Source organism: Pithys albifrons, chromosome 1, assembly GCF_047495875.1.
Source record: "Pithys albifrons albifrons isolate INPA30051 chromosome 1, PitAlb_v1, whole genome shotgun sequence".
Lineage (NCBI taxonomy): Eukaryota > Metazoa > Chordata > Aves > Passeriformes > Thamnophilidae > Pithys > Pithys albifrons.
In genome coordinates, this window is record NC_092458.1 from 24,138,938 (window position 1) to 24,158,851 (window position 19,914).

The following is a 19,914-nucleotide window of genomic DNA, read 5'->3' on the forward strand; positions in this document are numbered from 1 at the left end:
CACAGAACTGATATATGGTCCTAGTTTGTCCAGAGAGCCTCAAACCAGTAGACATTTCATCCTTCTAATTCCACCCCACATACCTGCTATTAAGTGTAGGAGTAAACAGGCCTCTTCATGAAGGGGTCAGCATATTGGATCAGAATTCCAAATGTCATATTCCATTTCATAGCAGTTATACAAGGCACATATCCAAAACACAAAGTTTTTATTCAAAAATCTTAATGTGCTCAGCAGTGCTGTGTGTTCCTTGTCCTTTTTTTTTAGGTAGGACAGAGCTAAAATGAACGTGATGTGTTCCTCATACAGTCATCTCTTTGGATGTAATTTCTAATAAATCCTTCGAGGAAACCACAGTGTTTTACCTCTCACTTTGCTGTTAACCTCCCAGACTCATTCTGCCACCCACTGAAAATTAAGAAGTTAAAAGTGACTGACCAGGAATACAAGTATCACTTGGCAAAGTACAGGCATTTTTCAAAGAGGAAAAACCTCGGTTGTGTTAATTTTGAGTGTACAAAATTCTTAATGCTTTGAGTCAGAGCTGCTGCGGCTGTGGGCTCCTCTGTAACGTGACTCTGTCAGCTCTCAGTCACGCCAGAGTTTACAGGTGACAGCAGTATAAATATGACTGACAGAATCCCAGCATTCACACATCATCTACATGCAAAAACACATTTTATTGCTAAAATAAGAGGATCTCATTTGAAAATGAAATGTGGCCCATGGCAGAATTTTCAACCTTATTAGCTCTGCAGAAGGAGCAGAATTCTAGGAATACAGTTTAAAATGTCAGTAGCTAATTTTGCTGTCAGAAGCAAGAACTCTTCTCTTCTAGTTTTTACATACAGGAGTTATTTAAAGAAATAACTTTAAGGTTTATTCTAGAATAAATTACTGCTACCTCTTAAAATTCATATGGAGATGTTTTGTAGGATTTCGAAGCAGTTTTAATATTTTTTTGCGGTATCTTTTTGATTATCTCATATTGCTTTACTGTAGCATTTAACCACAGAAGCAGCATGCAAGTCTTGTATTCCTGTGTTAAGCAAGTCTCTTATGAAAATGGATGGAGGGCTTCAAAACATACATTGGGAGAGTCACTATACTTGCAAATCTCCCAACTACACAACAACTTTGCATTAAACTAGATCAGTCAAACAATTATTAAATTAGCCTTTAAATTTCACAGCAGAGAAGGTAAAAAGAGTATGTGAAATATATTAGAAAAATAAGTTCATGTTAACATTATATTTAAGGGATCTACATATACTTTGGGATCATGAAAGATCGATTTTCCGAAGTTTTAAATGTTTAATTTGGCATTTCTCAGGGTCTTACTCCTCAAAGGTTATGTGCTGTATACTCTTGGAAAAGGACACTGTTTTGCAAGGCTTGACTATGAATATTCAAAAGTCAGGGCTTAAAATTACTGTTTGTTTTCATGAAAGATACCTTGGATTTTACATCTAGTCACAAAGTAAGCAGAATAGATGGAGTTGTTTATTAGCAATGAAACTTGACATGGACTTTAAAATGATTGGCTGTTTTAAGAAGTATCAATATGTTTAATCTTAATTTGCCTTGAAATTTTTGTTGACCTTGATTTTTACAAATCTGAAAAATTAGTATTTGGTAGGCAAATTTTTAAAAACTCACCTTGAATAAACTTTGAAAAATCGTTCATACATACCCAGATTATTCAGGTATTTTCAGTATGAATCTCTCACTGACCTGTCCATCCTCTGCTCCAGCTGAGATTATTTCTTGGGTAATTTTTTTTCCCCCATTGGCCTAGGATCTCAATTCTCCCAGTATCTTGCTCCTTTGAACACAAAAATGGTTATCCTCTGAAAATTCTGAGGAATGTGCTGGAGAAGTGGAGTGTTTGTTAAGATGTCTCAGTTCACAGATTTCCCATGACCTTTGGCTGAGCATTAGTGTGCTTAATGTAAACTAGGCTTGAGTAAAATATAGATAAAATGTTTGCAGCACCCCAAACCGACTCAGTAGACAGACTAAAGTGCATACCTGAAAAGATGAAGGGAAAATAGCACCTAGCTTACTTATGCTAAGACCTTTTTTTTGTATGTAGCTATGTCTCAGGTATGTCCATCTTTCTCTTTGCAGTGGAATATACAAGATTTTATGGATATTCTTCTTTTTTTGTTTTCCCCAAGATATATAGATGCTTAATCTCTTGGTTTGTTTTCATAAATTTTCTTTTTTTTCCCCTAAGTTTATTCTTGACGCTCCTTTAAGTAAAATATGCGCATTCTCACTCTGCTGGTGATGCTGATACTGGCTTGTTTTACCAGGTGTTATTTCCTGCATGCAAATGGTTAATCAATAGTTTTTTACCTCAACTAAATGTGAACTTGGTTCCTGTTCTTTAATGATTCTGTCTGCAGAATCCATTGCTCCATATATTTCCTAGCATTTTGTCATTTGTATCAAGTACACTTATATTAGATGAAATTATAAATCTGACAGAAGATTTTGACTAGGGGAATATAACCCTAATCATCCATGTTGGAGTTAAAGCAAATTTTCTCATTGATCCCAGACTTCCTTTTTTATATTTATCTTCTTTCTTTAAAGGTTACCCTAATAAAATGCCAGTAAGCTTAATAGACATACATCTGAAACTTTAAAATCTTTGTTTAGCTGCAGATCAAGTGTTAGTCATCCCGTTCTGAAACTGAGCTGCTGAGAAAACAACTGGGAAATGAAAGTGCATCTATGGAAAGCCTGGAATCTTTGCTTGTGTCCAAGCATGAGATAGACTCTGAAATTCAGTTTCTCAAGGAACAGCTTGCTTTAGCAAAAAACTATCTCTGAGCATGGCCAGGTTTTTCTCATTCTTTACAAGTGTAGATAAACAGAGATGATTTCATCTAGCTGCATTTTCAAATGGCCAGCGTACCTGCCTACTTTAATAGCAGAAGATACCAAAAACCTGCTTTGATTCCTCAGCTATACCCTAATTGACTTTTCTGCATAGTGTTGTATTTAACTCCAAAACAATGTTCTTAATCTGCATTGCATGATACAGCTGCCCTTTTAATTTTGGATAATTGTATTTGGCTACATTTGGCTTAGAGGATTATAGTTGCTATCTAATTGAAGTGTGGACTTTACAGTGCTGTGCAGAGACAAGACTTTACTCACCTCAGAAACAGAGCAGCTGAGCTTGAGTCAGAACTGGATATCACCAAAAGACAGGTGGGGACTGAGCACTTTGAAAGGCAAGTATATTTTTTGTGTTGTGCTTCCTGCAGCTAATTGGGGTGAAATGCAATATAATACTAAGACTTAGATTAGTTAGTCAGATAAACAGGAAAGTTTGGATTTACTCTGCTGTACATCTCTGGTATACTTGGAGATTATTCATGCCACTAAATATAGCTGTTATACATGCTTCTAAATTAGTCCTGTAGGTTCCCTGTATAGGCAAGAGAATGAGACAGTGATCAACTACCCTCTGGAATAGCTTGAATGAGGATGGGATGCGTCACTTTCCTGAAGATGTTCATCTGTCTTCACTCATTTATACTGTCTTGATCTATAGTGAAAGTCAAGGTGACTAGTCATTTATGCAAGTGCTATATAGACTACTAGTTCTCTATACCCTCTGGAATGATTTAACCTGTACCATCCCCCATTCTCACAGGTACTCCTTGACGTGCTAGGGATGCTTCCCAAATCACAATGTGGCCAAATATTTTATAATATATTTTTTCAAGAAGATAATTTAACAACATGTAGAAACTGTTTCATGTTATTTGGCCACAGCACAGGAGAATGGTCCCTGTCCTGCTTCATGAGTTAGTTTATCTACATGTTCTTAGTGTCTTAAATAAGTCTCTTATCTGTCAAACAACAGTATTTCTCTATTTCATGGATGTATTGATGATAAAATATTACAGTGTTGGGTATTATTTTGGGTATATAAAAGAGAGTGCTAAAAGAAGCTGAGTGATGCGATTATAGCACAGGTTTCAGAATCAGGTGTCTCATTTAACTGTAGTAAATTACTTTGTTGATATTCTGTTTTCTTATAAGTAAGGGCAAGGGTTTTGGAAGGGGTTTCTCTATACCTGAAGTTAGGTCTTTTTAAAATGAATTTCTTAAATTTCTCTGTTTCAGTTTCAAACTGGGATTCTCCTTTACCTTGAAGTCAGAGCAAAAACTACAAGACTTTGTGTTAGATGTGGAAGTCAGTTTAAAAGGCTTCCCCAGCTGCACAGAATGAGCCAGACTGTGTGCTAATAGAGTAGAACCTTTGTTTTAAAAGAGCCTGCCTATTCCCTCTGTGTGATTGCATCCATCTCATGGTGTATGAGTGTTCCCTGACAGGGACTGCAAGTGTTTCTTCTTGAAGTGTTTATTTGGTGGAAAGTTGCATCAGCCTCCAGACTTAATCTCTTCTCCAAGTTAAGGATCATTCATTACTCACATGGTTGTTTACAGTCACAATAATGTCACCATTTCGTTTACAATTAGTTAGAAAAACAAATATTCGACTGAGCCTGTGCTGAGACAAAGATCACCATTTTTCATTCTTGAAGAGAATGTATCTTCTACTTCAGGAGAATTACAAACATAATTATGTGAATTATTTTGGAAAGAATGAATCTAGCTTCCATTAAGCTGTCTGTGAGTTGCAAAAGCGGTTTGAAGAAATCTTACATAGCAAAGACTGAAATGTTCTCATATAAAAATCTGGGGCTGACATTCGTTTTAACTGTCTTTAAAAGGCCAGAGTTTTTTTCTTCTTTGGCTTTTACAAAAAATCAAAACAGTGTCTCTTCAATGCCCTTGCAAAGATTAAAAGAATTCTATTTCTTTTCCATTTTCCCTCAGAAGGTCATGCAAGAGCAGGTATCTCTCCCTCTTGCTTACAGGGAAGAGAATTAAAAATCCAAGCCAGCTGCTTAGAACCAATTTTTCTAGTACTGGCAAGTGAAAATCAGAAAATTGGCAATATAGGAAAAATATTATTGAAGTCAGTATCATGATAGTATATAATGGAAGTAACAGAAGTGAGTACTGACTGGGGCTTTGTTGTTAGTTTAAAGAAGTGGGTATAGGATATCCTTTTTATTAGACTGACTTAGCTAGTCACAGAATCACAGAATATGAAGAGTTGGAAGGGACCTATAAGGATCATCCAGTCCAACCCCTGGCCCTGCACAGGACCATCCTCAGGAGTCACATCATGTGCCTGAGAGTATCATCCAAATGCTTTTTAAACTCTGTCAGTCTTGGTGCTGTGAGCACTTCCCTGGGGAGTCTGTTCCAGTGCCCAACCACCCTCTGGGGGAAGAACCTTTTTCTCATACCCAACCTAAACCTCCCTGTCACAACTTCAGGCCATTCCCTAAGGTCCTGTCACTGGTCACCACAGAGAAGAGATCAGTGCCTGCCCCTCCTCTTCCCCTCACAAAGAAGTTGTAACTGCAATGAGGTCTCCCCTCAGTCTCCTCTCCAGCCTGAACAGACCAAGTGACCTCAGCTGTTCCTCCTATGGCTTCACCTCATATTGATTTACTGCCTTGGTGCAGAATGAAATATTGCCTTAAGTTAGAAGGTGGAAGTGTCAACACGGTCAGCAACCAATGAGCACCAACACAGTGACACCAGAAGGCTTAGTCTATCTGGCTAGCTTTGTCTTTACCAGTCAGGAAAAGCACCTCCCCATCCCTCCCATCCTGTTGACTGTGGAAGCAGTTTGGACTCTTGTGGAAACAACAGGTTTGATTTATATTCCTGCCCTTGCTGTGGTGACCAAGTACAGAGACTGACTGTCACGTCAGGTACCCCTGGACAGCCTCAAGTGCATGGCCTGTTTACCTTTTTATCCCTTTCTGTTTCTTGACACTCCTTTTTGCTGCCTTTGTACCTTCCTTTCCCCACTGGTCACAGTTTGGCTGCTACATTCATACCCAACATCACCTGGGAGAAGTGCAAACAGCTGTACTCTGACTTCCTACCATTTTTAGCACCTTCTTTACCATTAAAGAAGTGCAGTATGAGCAGAGTAAAGCCCTTAAAAGCAACAGTGCTAGTAAGGATAGCAGTCAATTTAGGTAAGTCTAGTTCCATGGACTTTACAGTGTATGTGATACCAGGCACAAGGTTGTGGGATAGTGGTAGGTGGCTGGAAGACTCTTAATGGCTTGCTGGGCTCCTGTTGCTGGAGGAGGCCCTTTCACTGCCTGCAGGTTCACCTCCATGAGCTGGTGCTGGATATGATCATTCCCCTTCAGGTTTTGGTGACGTCTCAGGGTTCTGCTCTGTGGGTCTGTCTGTGGTAATGGCTAAGCCACAGGGGCACTCAGGGGTTGTTGTAGCCACCCTACCTTGCAGCTTCCCAATCCAACACAGTCCAGATTCTCCTTATGTGAACAATTGACAGCCTGAAACAAGGAACCCAGATGAGTATGTCCCTCCAACGCTTTCCAATGTGTTATCCAATCCCTCATACATCCTTCCCATACACACAGATACAGGAGTTAAGGACTGACCCAATATTCAGCCCCCGTCCCTTGCAGTCAAAATGACTAGACTACCATTTTGCAGCTTTTCCACTGGGGAGTCCGGCATCTCTTAAATATCCGTCTTTTTCAGGCACTTCAGGCTCTACTCCACTGGCCTTGCCAACTCAAACAGCACAAGGATACTGCAAACAACACTGTTCTTACTTTTGAATAACCTTAAATTTAGACTCTTCATCCCTGGAAATATTTACAAATTTTAGAGTCTAACCTGCAGCAACTATGGCTAACTTCTGTCTTTCAAGAAAAAATTGAGGTGATGGATATGTAGAATTAAATCTGAGTAAGGGAGTGATGGCATCTCTAATCTGTCTTTCAGAGAAGTAAATGATGAAAACTGCATTTCCTTTTGAAATAAAATAAAATTTTAAAGCTGACAATCTTAAATAGAAAAAAAAGCTTAGAGTGACTATGAGATATTTTTGATTGTTTTTTAGAAGTGCTTTGTCTTAGTAAAATAATTTCTATTTAGGGAACTTCAGGAGCTTTGACACCAGAATCGTACAAATTTGTTTTGGTTAAACTCTGCATTAAGAACATCATCACCTGAACATTCCCATCATCAATCTCCTGATTGGTGTCTGGACTGGCCTCTGGAAGAGTAGGTGGTTCCACAATATTTAAGTTCCAAACACTGTGGTGGAAAATAAAAGTAAAAGCATGAGCTCTGACATTTCTTGTTGAAATATTGACTGAATTCTATGGAATTGCATTGGTGCAAAAAAACTTACATCTTTTGATGATACTCATTTTATTTTGTTTATTGGATTCTATCAAAAATATATGTTAAATAGCAACTATTTGCACTGGGATTCTGTAGTTAAAACTTCTTAAAATAGGAATAGAAATAATGCTACAGAAACTCTTGACTCGTTGGGTTACGCTGAACATCCACTGTTTTGTGCCAGGTGTAGATCTAAATATTTTCATTTTTCCTACATAAAAGTTCTTAACTATCCAGTCATTTTTCTTTTAGTTTTCAGAATAATTTTTACACTATATATGTGCACTTCTTTACAAGAAACAGAAATGTGTTCTGTAAGTCTTCAGGTACTTGTAATCCTGAGGAGGAGCAAGCCCAGCATTCTTTCTGACAATTAGGGGAATGGAGCCTCCACTATATGGAGCTACTGCCCGACAGCTTCAGTCTCAGCTTGGCTTCATATTTGATAGCTGCATGCTTGTTACACCACACTTTTTTGACTGATGCATTAAAAAATGTTGCCAGCTGAGGGGGGAAAAAGGTCTGCATTTATGACTTGCAGGGCATAATTTCTGCTTTTGAGATGATAATGTACATCAAGTTTAATTTCTTAACTAAGATTACTACCTTTAGCACTTGACTGTTATCAAAGGCTCCTGTAAGTCCTAATAATAGGTTCTAACAATATGAGACAAGTTTTCTTTGGGTTAGTGAGCTGGTTCTGGTGCCCTTAGTAGAAAACACAGCTTTGCAAGACAGTGATTTTGTAGCTATTGCCAGTCCTTGATAGCAAGTACAGGAAGCCTTTGTTCCTCTAATAGAACTGTCTCTACTCCTCCTTAGTCTGACTACAGTGTAGTGCTTAAATGCATTGAAAGAATCATCATGTTATTTGGAACAGTTTCATTTACTTTTAATTACCATAGCACTTGTATTTTTGTTATTTATAAAGAAAGGAGGGAACAATCCATGTAGTCACAATGTCGATACTAACAATTATGGTGCTTTTTCTGTTTGCATCACTCCCTTTTCAGGGTGATAGAATTCTGTTCTAATTAGTAAACTTCTGGCTAAATACCAAATGAAGACTAATCTTCTACAAAGTGGATTAGGAATTCAACTCATACCTTGTTTGGTTTTGTTTGAGTTTTTTTGTTTCGATGTTTTTTGCAGAGGGGAAATTTTTGCTTGGTGTTTTGTTTTCTTTTGATTTGTTGGTTTTGTCCTGGCTGACCTTACAGGCATGATCTGCTTTTGCACTTTCTTAGGGTACAATGAGTTTAAGTAAGGACTAAAAATGAAATAAGTGAGCTGGTATAAATACTTTGTTTGCTTAGAATCTTCAGATGGTTTAAAGCTAAGTCTTTCTCAATTAAACCAATAGAAATTAACTCAATTTTTCTTCTGCTTGATTATTTTGAGAGTTCAAGATATATAATAACTGAGGTTATTCATAACCTTTTTCCTCATCCAGGTCTTTGATATACTTTTCTGTGTAAGTGGGAAGGACTAGGGTTGTTGTTATGTCTTTTTTGGCTAAATGGGGAGGGCTAGGGTTGTTTCAGACTTAGAGAATCCTAGAATCATGGAACGGTTTTGCTTGTCTACCTCCAACCTCTTCCATGGGCAGGGACACCTTCCACTAGACCAGGTTGCTCAACGCCCAACCTGGCCTTGGACACTTCTTAGTTATTTTTTTATGCAAAAGAGTTTGAGATTGTTTCCATTAAAAACGTGAAATAAAAGCTGGAACATTGGCAGTCAGTGCTATTTTTTAAAAGCTTAAGTGGAAAGAACTTATCAGGTGTGTGTAGTGTTGTGATACAGTGATGAATAAAATAGCCTGTTAGATAAGGCTCTCCTGAGGCAGAGAAGAGATCTGGATCTGGAACTGTCTGCTTTATGTGATTTACTTTTGATTTGCCTGTGTCTAGCTGAGTGCTCTGATGTCCACAGTACTAAAGTTCTTGAAAAATTTTATGTCCAGAGCTTAGAATCTGTATGAAGAAAAAGATGGAATAGTAGAAATGCCTGAAGTATTTATGAATGATGAAATCATTTCCCTCCCACCTAAATCTAGAAAGATGTAGGAAATTAATTGAGACCAGAATGAGTGAAAAACCAAAGGAAGATAGTGTCTGAGAGTAAAAGCAAGAATGCTAATGCAGACATTTATGTAGAATCTTCAGCAGAATTACAGAATTAAGACTTTTAAAATAGATATATGGGAATTTGAAGAAACATGATCTAGGTGTGAGTTCCTGTTGGATTTAAAGCAGAACACCACTAAAAATAATATTCCAGGAAGGGAGATTTCATTTCTCAATTGCTTGAAGACAAGTTACTAGGGAAAATATACTGCTGAAACAACTACTAGAAACAGGAGGGGCTTCTCCCACAGCTAATGTGTGACTCTGCAGTACATGAAGTATAATGAGACAGCAGTGCTGGAATCACCACTACTGCACTTCCTCCTCTCAGGGTTTTGGTGCTATTTCAGCAGACAAACTGTGATGGGAGATGAGACAGACAGTCACCTTTTTATTCTTTTATTGAGAATGTGATATGAGAAGTAAATTGGGCAGTAGCTTTTTCTTATTCTTCCATCTTTCTATTGTACCAGACTCCTTGTTCCAGCAAAGTGAAAAGGATGTGCCTTGACCTGGTGGCAAAGACCTTTTCTGTCTGATTTTTGTAAGTGATAAAAGTCCAAAGCTTGTCTTTCATGACAAAAAGTATTATAGCACTTTTGTACAATAAAATGTAATCCTTCAAATCATGTGGACTGACTGTTAAAGAGACCGGGAATCCTGCTCAAAGTGTTTCCACAACCCAAACCTCGGAATATTGCACATGGAAACATCAGAATGTATTTCTGTATTCACCGAACATGAAACAAGTTAAATTTAATTTCTTTTTCTTTCTAGGGATTCTAGTTTCAAGGACTTAGACTGTTATATTCACAATGGCTTGTGAAGGCTCTGCACAACATCTGGAGAGTTAAAGTGTAATACTGATTTAATTACCTTTCCCCCTCTTGAATGCTAAATTTCATCAAGTCTATTTCACAGGTGTTTGCTCAGATTTTTCACCACTCAACATTGTTCAGTGGGAAGGAATCAGCCTAGATAGCTCCTTCTTCCACCCCTCTCCCAGCTCTTCTGTTTTTGTGGGAGGTGGTCCATCTCAGTACACAGAGATAAAAGCCAAGTGCCATTTGCTTTATCTTTTCTAAACACTGGTGTGTTTTTATTTTAAAAGCATGTGTGATTTTAAGTTATTGAAAAATTTACTTGAAAAAAAAGATAGATTATGAGAGATTATGAAACCTTATTGGAAAAACTGTCTATATTAAGGTGTTATGATTTGGATACATTTTTGCCAAACTATATGAGTATTCTGCTTGAGAGAATGCTGTGCCATCTCAAGATAGGAAGATTTTGGGGTTTTCCCTTTCAAACCTGACTTGTTAATTTGGATAAATAAGATATTAATGCCAGAGGATACCATGTTTTTTGATATTCATCTGTTGCCGTAAAAGTCTGTAAAAAAGACTCCAAGCCAAGTTTTGTAGGAGATAAGATAATGGGCAGGCACTTTAATGAGCAACCCCACTCATCCAGGAATACATCGATGCACGCGCGAGGAAGCTCTAAGTTCTATAGCTTTTATAATATAACCTATCCAATCACTACTGTCCACATGTCCAGTTCCACTTCTGTCCCCTCCCAGTTCCCACCCCTGTTGAATTGGGGCTGGGGTCGTTGGGACCCTCAGTCTTCATCCACCTCCTCTTCTTCAGCACACAAGGTTCTCTGGATGCTCTCCAGGGCTTCGGGTCACACTGCTCCATGTTTATGCTCTCTTCTGATATGCTCTAATCTGGTACCTTGAGAATAAGACTAAATAGCTGGCAGATCTCAGCTGCCTGTTCTGGAGCAGGGGTAGAGATAGAAGGACTTTATGCTACAAGCTGCTGAATATTAATTCACTAAAATCTACAGCATTACATCTACTGTGTTCCTAAAATCTACAAAATATGAAAATTGAAAAATTAAAAAAACCCTTTCGGCATCATGTCCCCCCTTTTAGACACGGACAAAACTTAAAATTTTGTTCGCTTCTACTTTCCATACTTGAAATTGTGCTAAAGAGATGACCAGCATTTGCAACATTTGATCATGCAATAAGCAATTATGCAAACACTAACTACATATATCACTAACAAAAACAGCTGTTTCATCCAGGTCCAGTTCGGCAACCATGATGTGAGCTTGAGGAAAACATTATCCAGGCCTAATGAGACATCATCAAGGGTTACCTGATGCAGAATTTTGGTTTGCTTCTGAATTGCAGCCAGATCTTTCTCAAGTCTTCTACTTTGGTCTATGCAGGAACAACAACTAGTGTTAATGACTTTACACACACCTCCCTGTGAGGCTAGTATCAAATTCAGGGCCATTTTATTTTGCAGAACTACACGAGACAAACTGTGGACCTCTTCTTTTAAAGCTGTAATAGCATCTGTGGGTTTATCTTGGAGGTTTTTGAGGATAGCTGAGATGTTGACAACTGCTTTCTCTAATTCACTTACTCCCAAGGATGGAATTGCAGCCCTGACTATGCTGTGGAAAAGTGTGGGACGATCTATAAGGGGATTATTGGTTCCCTTTACCTTTCTGGAATAGATTCTTCCCTACTCCTCCTGTTCATCAATTCGGTCAAGGATTGTTATGTTTGGTATCACAGCTCCTAAAGTGCAGACCCTGTCTTTATTGAGGGGTAAAACTTTCCAGACTTCATTGTTACAGATCTAGTACCACCCTGAGCCTTGTTTAGGGACTATTTTCCAGGGTTGTGCTGCCATTTTTATCACCATGTTTGGGGTTAACCCTTTGGTAGCTGTGCTGGTGTCACAGTAGGTAGGAAGGGTGACATTTCTTGTAACATTAATAAACAGACAGGGAACAGTTTGATCGTCTTGGCCGAGAATTACATTGCTCAGGGGTATTGAATAATAGGCTCTCTCAACCAGTTTCCATGTCCCCGGGACTCCGAAAGTCTCACCAAAGTTTGTCTCGTTCATTAGAATGCCAATTAGGGGCCAATCACTCTCTTTATCATCAATCGCTGGCATTTGTGTACAAATCCAGCAGTCAGCTTTGTGAATGATCTTAGACACATTTTGCACCAGGGTCACACGTAAATTTTGATTCCACACTCGCATCATAGTTACCGACTGTACAGACCACATGTACAGAAGAAGCAGTCTAAGCCTCATCATCATCATCAGTGTCTGGTTCTGCTTTGTCAATTGTCCCAGGAATCAATGCTTTTGTCACTCTGGAGTAATGGAACCAGGGTCCTTTCCTGGCAACTTTAACTGCAGTAAAAGAAGTCAGCAGGAAATTAAAAAAATTTTAAAAAACCCTTTCGGCATCAATCTATAAAGACCCTGTGGGCATTTTATATGTTTCCATACATAATAGAGGTGTGTTTAACTTCTAAGAATTTTATTAAAACTGCACAAAGTCTCTTCGTAGAGTTCTTTAGTATGAGTGAATACTGTTTGGTGGTAGGTATTAGCACTTAAACTTGCTCAGAATTTCTGCAGTATGTGTCAACATTTGTCTATGTTCTATATTTTCACACTTTAAATGCAAGAGGAAATGTAAAATTCTCTCCTATAAATCATCAGGGAGATCTATGGTCTGTATTTGGAAATAGAGAAGGAATTTCAGTTTAATTAATTTAAATTATCAATCTTTTTAATAGATTCATCCTTCTTGCTATCTCAGTAGAAGAATTTTTTAGGTCTCCAGTTTATTTTTGAAAGCAAAGGTGTGATGGTGACAGTAATGGGTTAAGCATACACCTTGCATGTATGTTCCTTCATATGAATTTGTTTTGTGATAAGCTTATTACTAAGCATTAACATATTTGAGTAATGATTAAAGACAGTATAATCCACATAAATGTTCCTAGTACTGTAATAAAGCAACTGTGTTGCTTTTTAGAAACAGGTGGCTTAAAAAAGCCTGTAAAACAGTTTAATGAATAATGTTTTAAAAAATTGAAGTATAAATATAGATATGTAACATAAATTTTAAGATTATCATCTATAAGAAAAATAATATTTTTCAGTACAGGTGAATTGATCTTAATTTTAGGTCCTGGTTCTTCATTCTTTATTTGGCAAACAGCCACAGAAGTAAGTTCAGCAAGCACCAGTTTTAAGAGGACTGTCTGCAAGGAATAGACTGTAGGAGCAAACATAATGGTATTAACCATTGCCACATTATGCAGCTATTAAAAGGCATATTGTACACTTTTCTCCCAGATGAGAGATGTTCATCTCATCATCCCAGAAGATGAGAAAGTGATTTGTTGTTTTGCAATCATATTGACATATTTTTTTTAGAAGATGATCACAAAAAGTTTGAGAAATGTGATCTTAGTCGATAAAACTAATACCCATACCTAGAAGATGAGAAAGAGATATTAGATGCACATAGAACAGATAAAAATTAGTTCTTTTGGGGAGCAAATATTCTGTGCAGAAGCTCTTGTCCTAAGATGTCATTCTTTAGTTGTGATAATGATGCTTTTCCATGTAAGATAATAAGGAAGTCAGTAAAGAGATACTCACCTACAAAGAGAAAGCAGAAGATTCTTAAGCAACTTGGACTTTAAAATTCTTCTCTTATGCAAAGAGGAATAAGGGGATATGAGATGATTATAAATATCAAGATGCAATAAACCTCCTTTTTGTGAAGTACTCTGGTAAAGTAATAGCCTTTTTTATTAGGGTTAGCCTTTCCTTAAAAAATGTTATGGAAATGAATGTCTTAATTTTCTGCAGGCAAATTGCAATGGGATCATCACATCATGGATGGTGCCAAAGGAACTTTTGTCTATGGTGATGAGATACAGACTTTAAGTGACTTCTGACAGCAATTAATTGCTGCATAATTTTTGATGGTTAAGAAAAAAAAATCATTCAAGTGGGTATATTCAGTGAGCAGGATCACATTGCCTTTTACTATATTTCTGCATAGGCAAACCTGAAAATACAGTTTGTGGTTTTATATGAAAGAAGAGTATTTTAAACTCAAAGCTCTCCTGTTATGATCTACAATTATCTGTTTTGCATAACAAAGAAACCTATAGAATTTTTTAAAGTATTCATGCTCTTCTGCAGCAATATTTCTCTAACTTCTAGCCACTGGTTATGGAATAGTTTCCCAAAAAGTTTGCTTTCCTGTGGCAATGGAAACTGTCACCATTACTCAGTAGAAGGTATTTCACTTGAGCATAATTGGTTTACAGGGTTTGCAGAAGAAAGAATTCAGTGCCTCCAATATCTTCCCTCCTTACTATCTTTTTCATACTAGAAGAAGCAGGAGCTACTATGAATACAGAGTAGTATCTGCATTACAGTATAGTCCCACTAAAGAGGAAGACTTCATGGTGTGTTGCTGGGTAGACATATTTCCCTGCTTCTTGTAAAATCTATGCAAGCAACCTTTCAGCAGCATTTGGAGCCTTGAATCTATGTGATTTTATCCTGCTTTTTCTACTCAAAGAACACAAGATTTAGAATGAATCATAGATTAGTAGAATGGGTTGGGTTGGAAGGGACCTTAAAGACCATCTAGTTTCAGCCCCACTGCCAATGGCAAGAAACACCTTTCACTCAACTAAGTTGCTCAGAGCTCTGTCCAGCCTGGCCTTGAACACTTCCAGGGATGGAGCATCCACAGCTTCTCTGGACAACCTGTTTCAGTGCAACACCCTCTTCTTCCCAGCACCTTATCTAAACCTGCCCTTCTACAGTATAAAAGCACTGCCCTTTGTCCTGTAACTGTCTGCCTGTATGAAAAGTCCCTCTCCCTCCTTTCCATAAGCCTCTCTAAGGTACTATGAGGCTGCAATTAGGTCACCCCGAAGCCTTCTCTTTTCCAGGCTGAACAATCACAATTCTCTCAGCCTTTCCACATAGTAGAGGTGCTCCATCCCTCCAATCAACTTGGTGGCCCTTCTCTGGACTTGCTCCAACAGGGCCATGTCTTTCCTGTGTTGGGGACCCCAGAGCTGGATGCAGCACTCCAGATGGGGAGTAGAGAGGCAGAATCACCCCCCTTGACCTGCTGGCTGAGGTGCTTTTGATGCAGCCCAGTTATAGTTGGCTTTCTGGGCTGTGAGCACACACTGCAGGATCATGTCCAGCTTTTCATGCACAGGAAACCCCAAGACCTTCCCCTCAGGGCTGCTCTCAATGTCTTCTTCTCCTGGTGTGTACTCATATCTGGAATTGCCCTGACCCAGACGCAGCACTTTGCATTTGGACTTGTTGAATTTCATGAGGTTCTCGTGGGCCCACTTCTCAGGCTTGTCCAGGTTCCTTTGCATGGCATCCCATCCCTCTGTTGTGTCAGCTGCACTGCTCAGCGTGTGTCATCTACGAATTTCCTGAGAGTGCGCCCGATCTTACTGGCAGTGTCTTTGATGAAGGTGTTGAAGAGCACCAGTCCCAAGGCAGAGCCCTGAGGGGCACCACTCAGCTCCTACCTCCACCTGGACATAAAGCCATTCACCAGAGCTCTCTGGCTGTGTCCACGCAGCCAGTTCCTTATCCACTGAATAGTCCATCCGTCAAATCCATGGCTTTCCATTTTGGAGATAAGGATGTTTTGTGGGACCACATGAAAGGCTTAACAGAAGCCTAGACTTCTCTCAGTCTTCCTGTGTGGACTGTTGCCATCACTTCATCATTTCTTTTTATTCTTTTCAGTCACTAATAAAGCTTGAACTTTAGCAACATGTAATCAGAGTTAAGATTCTGCTGTTAGTGTTAAAGCAAGTGGCTTTAGTCTTTGACCAGAAAAAAATGTTCATGGTGTGGAGTATTCTTTGGTAGTACTACAGCTGAGTTTTTGATTCTATCCCCTCATTTCTTCTCAGAGCATCTTAATACCATTGGTGTCAGTGTAGGCTGTGGAGTACCAGCCACATGGCTATCAGCATCAGATATACTTCAGCAGTTCTGTTAGTCAGTTGCTTTTGTATATTTTTTTAATCTTTGATATTAGCAGATGCTAAATGATACAACAGAATGCATTAGAAGTTAGTATGCATGGAATATTTAACTTGTTAATTTGCATGAGCTTCTCCTTCCTCATCTAAATGATTTTGGTATGAATAGCCTTGTAACAAGGAATACAAATTGATTTACTGATAGAGACTGGAGGGTCTCTAAAGAAGTGTGATTTGTTAATAAAAGAAGCAAAAGAGTTTTTTAATGTATCTTGCACTTTTAATGATCTTTCCTCTGATCCACTGAACCTTCATGCTAATTCCCAGCAGAGGGAGTATGTGAAATGAAGATGAATGAATCATACGTAGTTTTGTGGTATTAACATGCACAGTTATCTGAACATGTGGAAAGATATTTCAGTTAGTTTTATGTTTTGGACACTTTCCCAACAGAAGAAAAAGAGCCTGATAAGACTGATAAAATTTTCATGTGGCTCCACTTGGATTTACTATATCAAAACACATAAGATTATTTCATTACAGAAATCAGATTTTTTATTAATAAACTTTGAAAACAATTAAAATAATCAAAACATTATGTATAAAGACATGGGCCTGAAATGATAATTCCATCCAATGGATTGTTTTTACTTGACTCTCTAAAATGTTGCAATTTGGTTTTCCTCTAGGCTGCCCCGCATTTGATTTTTATTAAAATCCACAAAGCAGTTCAGTCATTTATTTCAGCAGATGCAGAAGTCTAAGCTTGGTTTTAAGTTTCCTAGCTCGTGTTTCTCATCTACATTGTATTTTCAGTGTTTTTATTTCCTGAGGTGGGAGAAGAACAAACATTTTTTATCTTGAATGCAGCCTACACCCAAGCAATTATATAGAGTACACAAAGCAGAAAACGTCTTTGTTGTCAGAGCTGCAGTGCAACTGAGCAGGTGAACAATGTGCTTCTCTGATTTGCTTTACACAAGGGTGTCTTTCCTGCACATAGTAATATTTTATAAAATCACTTTTGCCAGTATAGCATGAACATTTTTAAAACAATTCTACTTGGCAGAAATAAAACCTATAATTGAATTTCTTTTTTGACCCACAGCGGCTGCTCTAGAAGTAGCGCTGAAATGATTTTTCATTTTAAGGCAGAGTTAGTGTGCACCAGCTTTCCATTTTCATTTCTGCTTCCCTTACCACTGCCCTAAGAAACAAGCAACCTCCACAGCATTTTTCACTCTAACACTTTCACCTTGGGCTGAGGGGCAATGTGGTGTGGTGTTCATTCATTTTTCAGGCAACACCTGTATTTTCTATCCAAAACTGTTGTCCTCAGACTCACTGGATTTACATGGAAGAAATTCTTCAGGCAAAATGTGCTCGTGTTGAAACCAGAGCTCATAACTTTGAGAGAAGTTTATTGAAATAGATGTTGAAGTGGGAAACTACTCGATGGTATTTTTATCAATTCTTCCAGTCAGTTGGCCCAGCCTGCCTGTCCCAGCTCTTGCATGGGAGTTTCAGGTACACCGTGGAAGATCCAGAGACAGTGCTGTTCACAGCTGCCAGGGGCCTCAGCCTGAGCCTTCCACCCCCCTGCCACCGCAGCATCCCGGCCACAGCTGCACGCTGCGGTGCCCCCGCCACCTCCGGCAGTCTGCCCCTCTCTCGGGGACACCTGGCCATGGCTCGTCGCTACCTGAAGCCCCTGCGGGTGGGCGAAAGGGCAAGGGAAGCCGAGCCAGAGAACTGCAGCGGTGAAATCTCCCCTTCACAGCGCCCGGTCCGCACCTTCTCCTCACCCCTGTGCGCCCGTGGCGCGGCCGCGGGCCGTGTCTTACCGGGGCGGGGACACCCCCACCCGCTCCCGGGGCAGCTCCCGGGGCAGCCTCGCCCTTGGCCCCGGGCCCGGCGGGAGGAGCGGGGCAGGGCCGCGGGAAAGGGAGGGCAGCGGCGACACCACCGCGACACCGCGGGGACACCGCCGGGGCCGTCGGGGCGGGCGGGCTTTGCTTCCTCGCGGGTCTCCGGAGCTTGTTTTTCTGGGAGCACGGCAAAGGGAGATCTGAAGGAAAACACGCGTGCAGTTCGGAGGCGAGGGGCACACAGCGAACACGGACGCCGTTTCCATGTACACAAGCGCTGCCTTCGGACCGACGTGCCCAGGTTTGTCGGGAGTGTGAATGGAACCGAGCGGGACTGCGCTCCCGCCAGCCCAGCGCCCTCCGGGCCGAGCGCGACTGGCGGGGATGTGCCCTGGCACTGAGACGCTGTGGCTTTCCCTCAAATATCCCGCAAAATGCTGGCTGATCCTCAGGCCTGAAATTGGCCTTAAATGTTGTGACTTTCCCCGCCTGTTTAATGTATTTTCGAGCGTGTGGTCTGAAATACCACAAATCGATTTTTTTCATTATTATATTCTGTTGATGAACTTTGCTGTCTATAGTGTACTTAGTACAGTGAATTTCAATTGACACTGATGGATCTTAGCTCAGTGTATAGGAATCTCTTTCCTTCAGAGTTTTAAGAGTACAATGAAATTTTAATTGCAAAAGCATCACCCTGTCAGTTTTGCCATACAATTAACTGAAAAATACCCCATATATTTAATAGCAATATAAACACTAGTTATTTACATATTTTCACACTAGTTAAAAACCTACATTTTTTCTATAGCAAGTTTTTTCTGTAGCCAGTTTGATTGTATTTAAATTGCATAAAATGCATGTCTTAGGCTTTATATGCATATAAATACCAAAGCAATGTAAGTATCAACTAGAAGTGTGCAGCAGACTATACAGTCCACCTCTTTGTCTGAAAGAAAATTGTTATTCCAGGTTGACACACATGAGATCTTCAGAAGTTTTTCCTATTCTCCTGTTTTTCCATTAGAAATCTTATACACCATGATTAGCTCCCATAAATCTTTCTTCATTTGGACATTGTGTTCTCTACTCAGTGCTGTATATTCTCCTGTATTTGTCATCATTAAAAAGTTCATTTGCTTTATCACTCACAGATCATTAGCTTCCAAAAATAGCAACCATGCATCAAAGCCTGTTTGATTCTGATACAATGCTGTACATCATTTCTGCATTGGAGTAATTTCTCATTCCTTGTATCAGCAGGCCAGTAAACACTGGGGCAACAGTCCTTTTCCATATGCAATGTGATATGGATTGCTTCTATGTAAGTTTTAAGTGGAACTGAGCTCTCATCAGCAGTTTCTACAGGGCAAAGATTAGATTACAGAAGGAAAAAAATGTAACTTTATTACTGGCACTTGCCTTGTAGCTCTTTAATCATTGAAAGAAGGCGGTTTCTCAGTAAGAGCTGGATTATCATTAAAGGAAAGGGAGCAGGTGCATCTTGCGTTATCCAGTGATGAAGTAGGAACTGTCTGTGGTTGTTTATAGTGATGAGTAATTAGTTTGTCTATGTACAGACGTCAGAGTTTATAGACAGTAGAAGGTCATGTTTCTTCGCTTTTGCAGTGACCTTGTGAACTTTAATTCTACTGTGGTTTTAATTAAAAATGTTTTCTTTACCATAAAGTCTGCTTTTGGGTATATAGTCTAATTCTTCTTGTGAAAAAAAACCCAGCTAACTCTT

The 19,914-nt window shown here is 39.3% G+C and overlaps 1 protein-coding gene across 2 annotated transcripts in view; it reads left to right on the forward strand.

The window, feature by feature from the left end:
- Positions 1-18,280: 18,280 nt before the first annotated feature.
- CRACDL (CRACD like) overlaps positions 18,281-19,914 on the forward strand; it is a 67,825-nt gene continuing 66,191 nt past the window's right edge. The window contains exon 1 of one of the 2 annotated variants that reach the window (XM_071582081.1): positions 18,281-18,468. The gene's annotated coding sequence lies outside the window, so the exon portion shown is untranslated. The remainder of the gene's footprint in view (positions 18,469-19,914) is intronic. The other variant, XM_071582039.1, reaches the window with a different exon arrangement.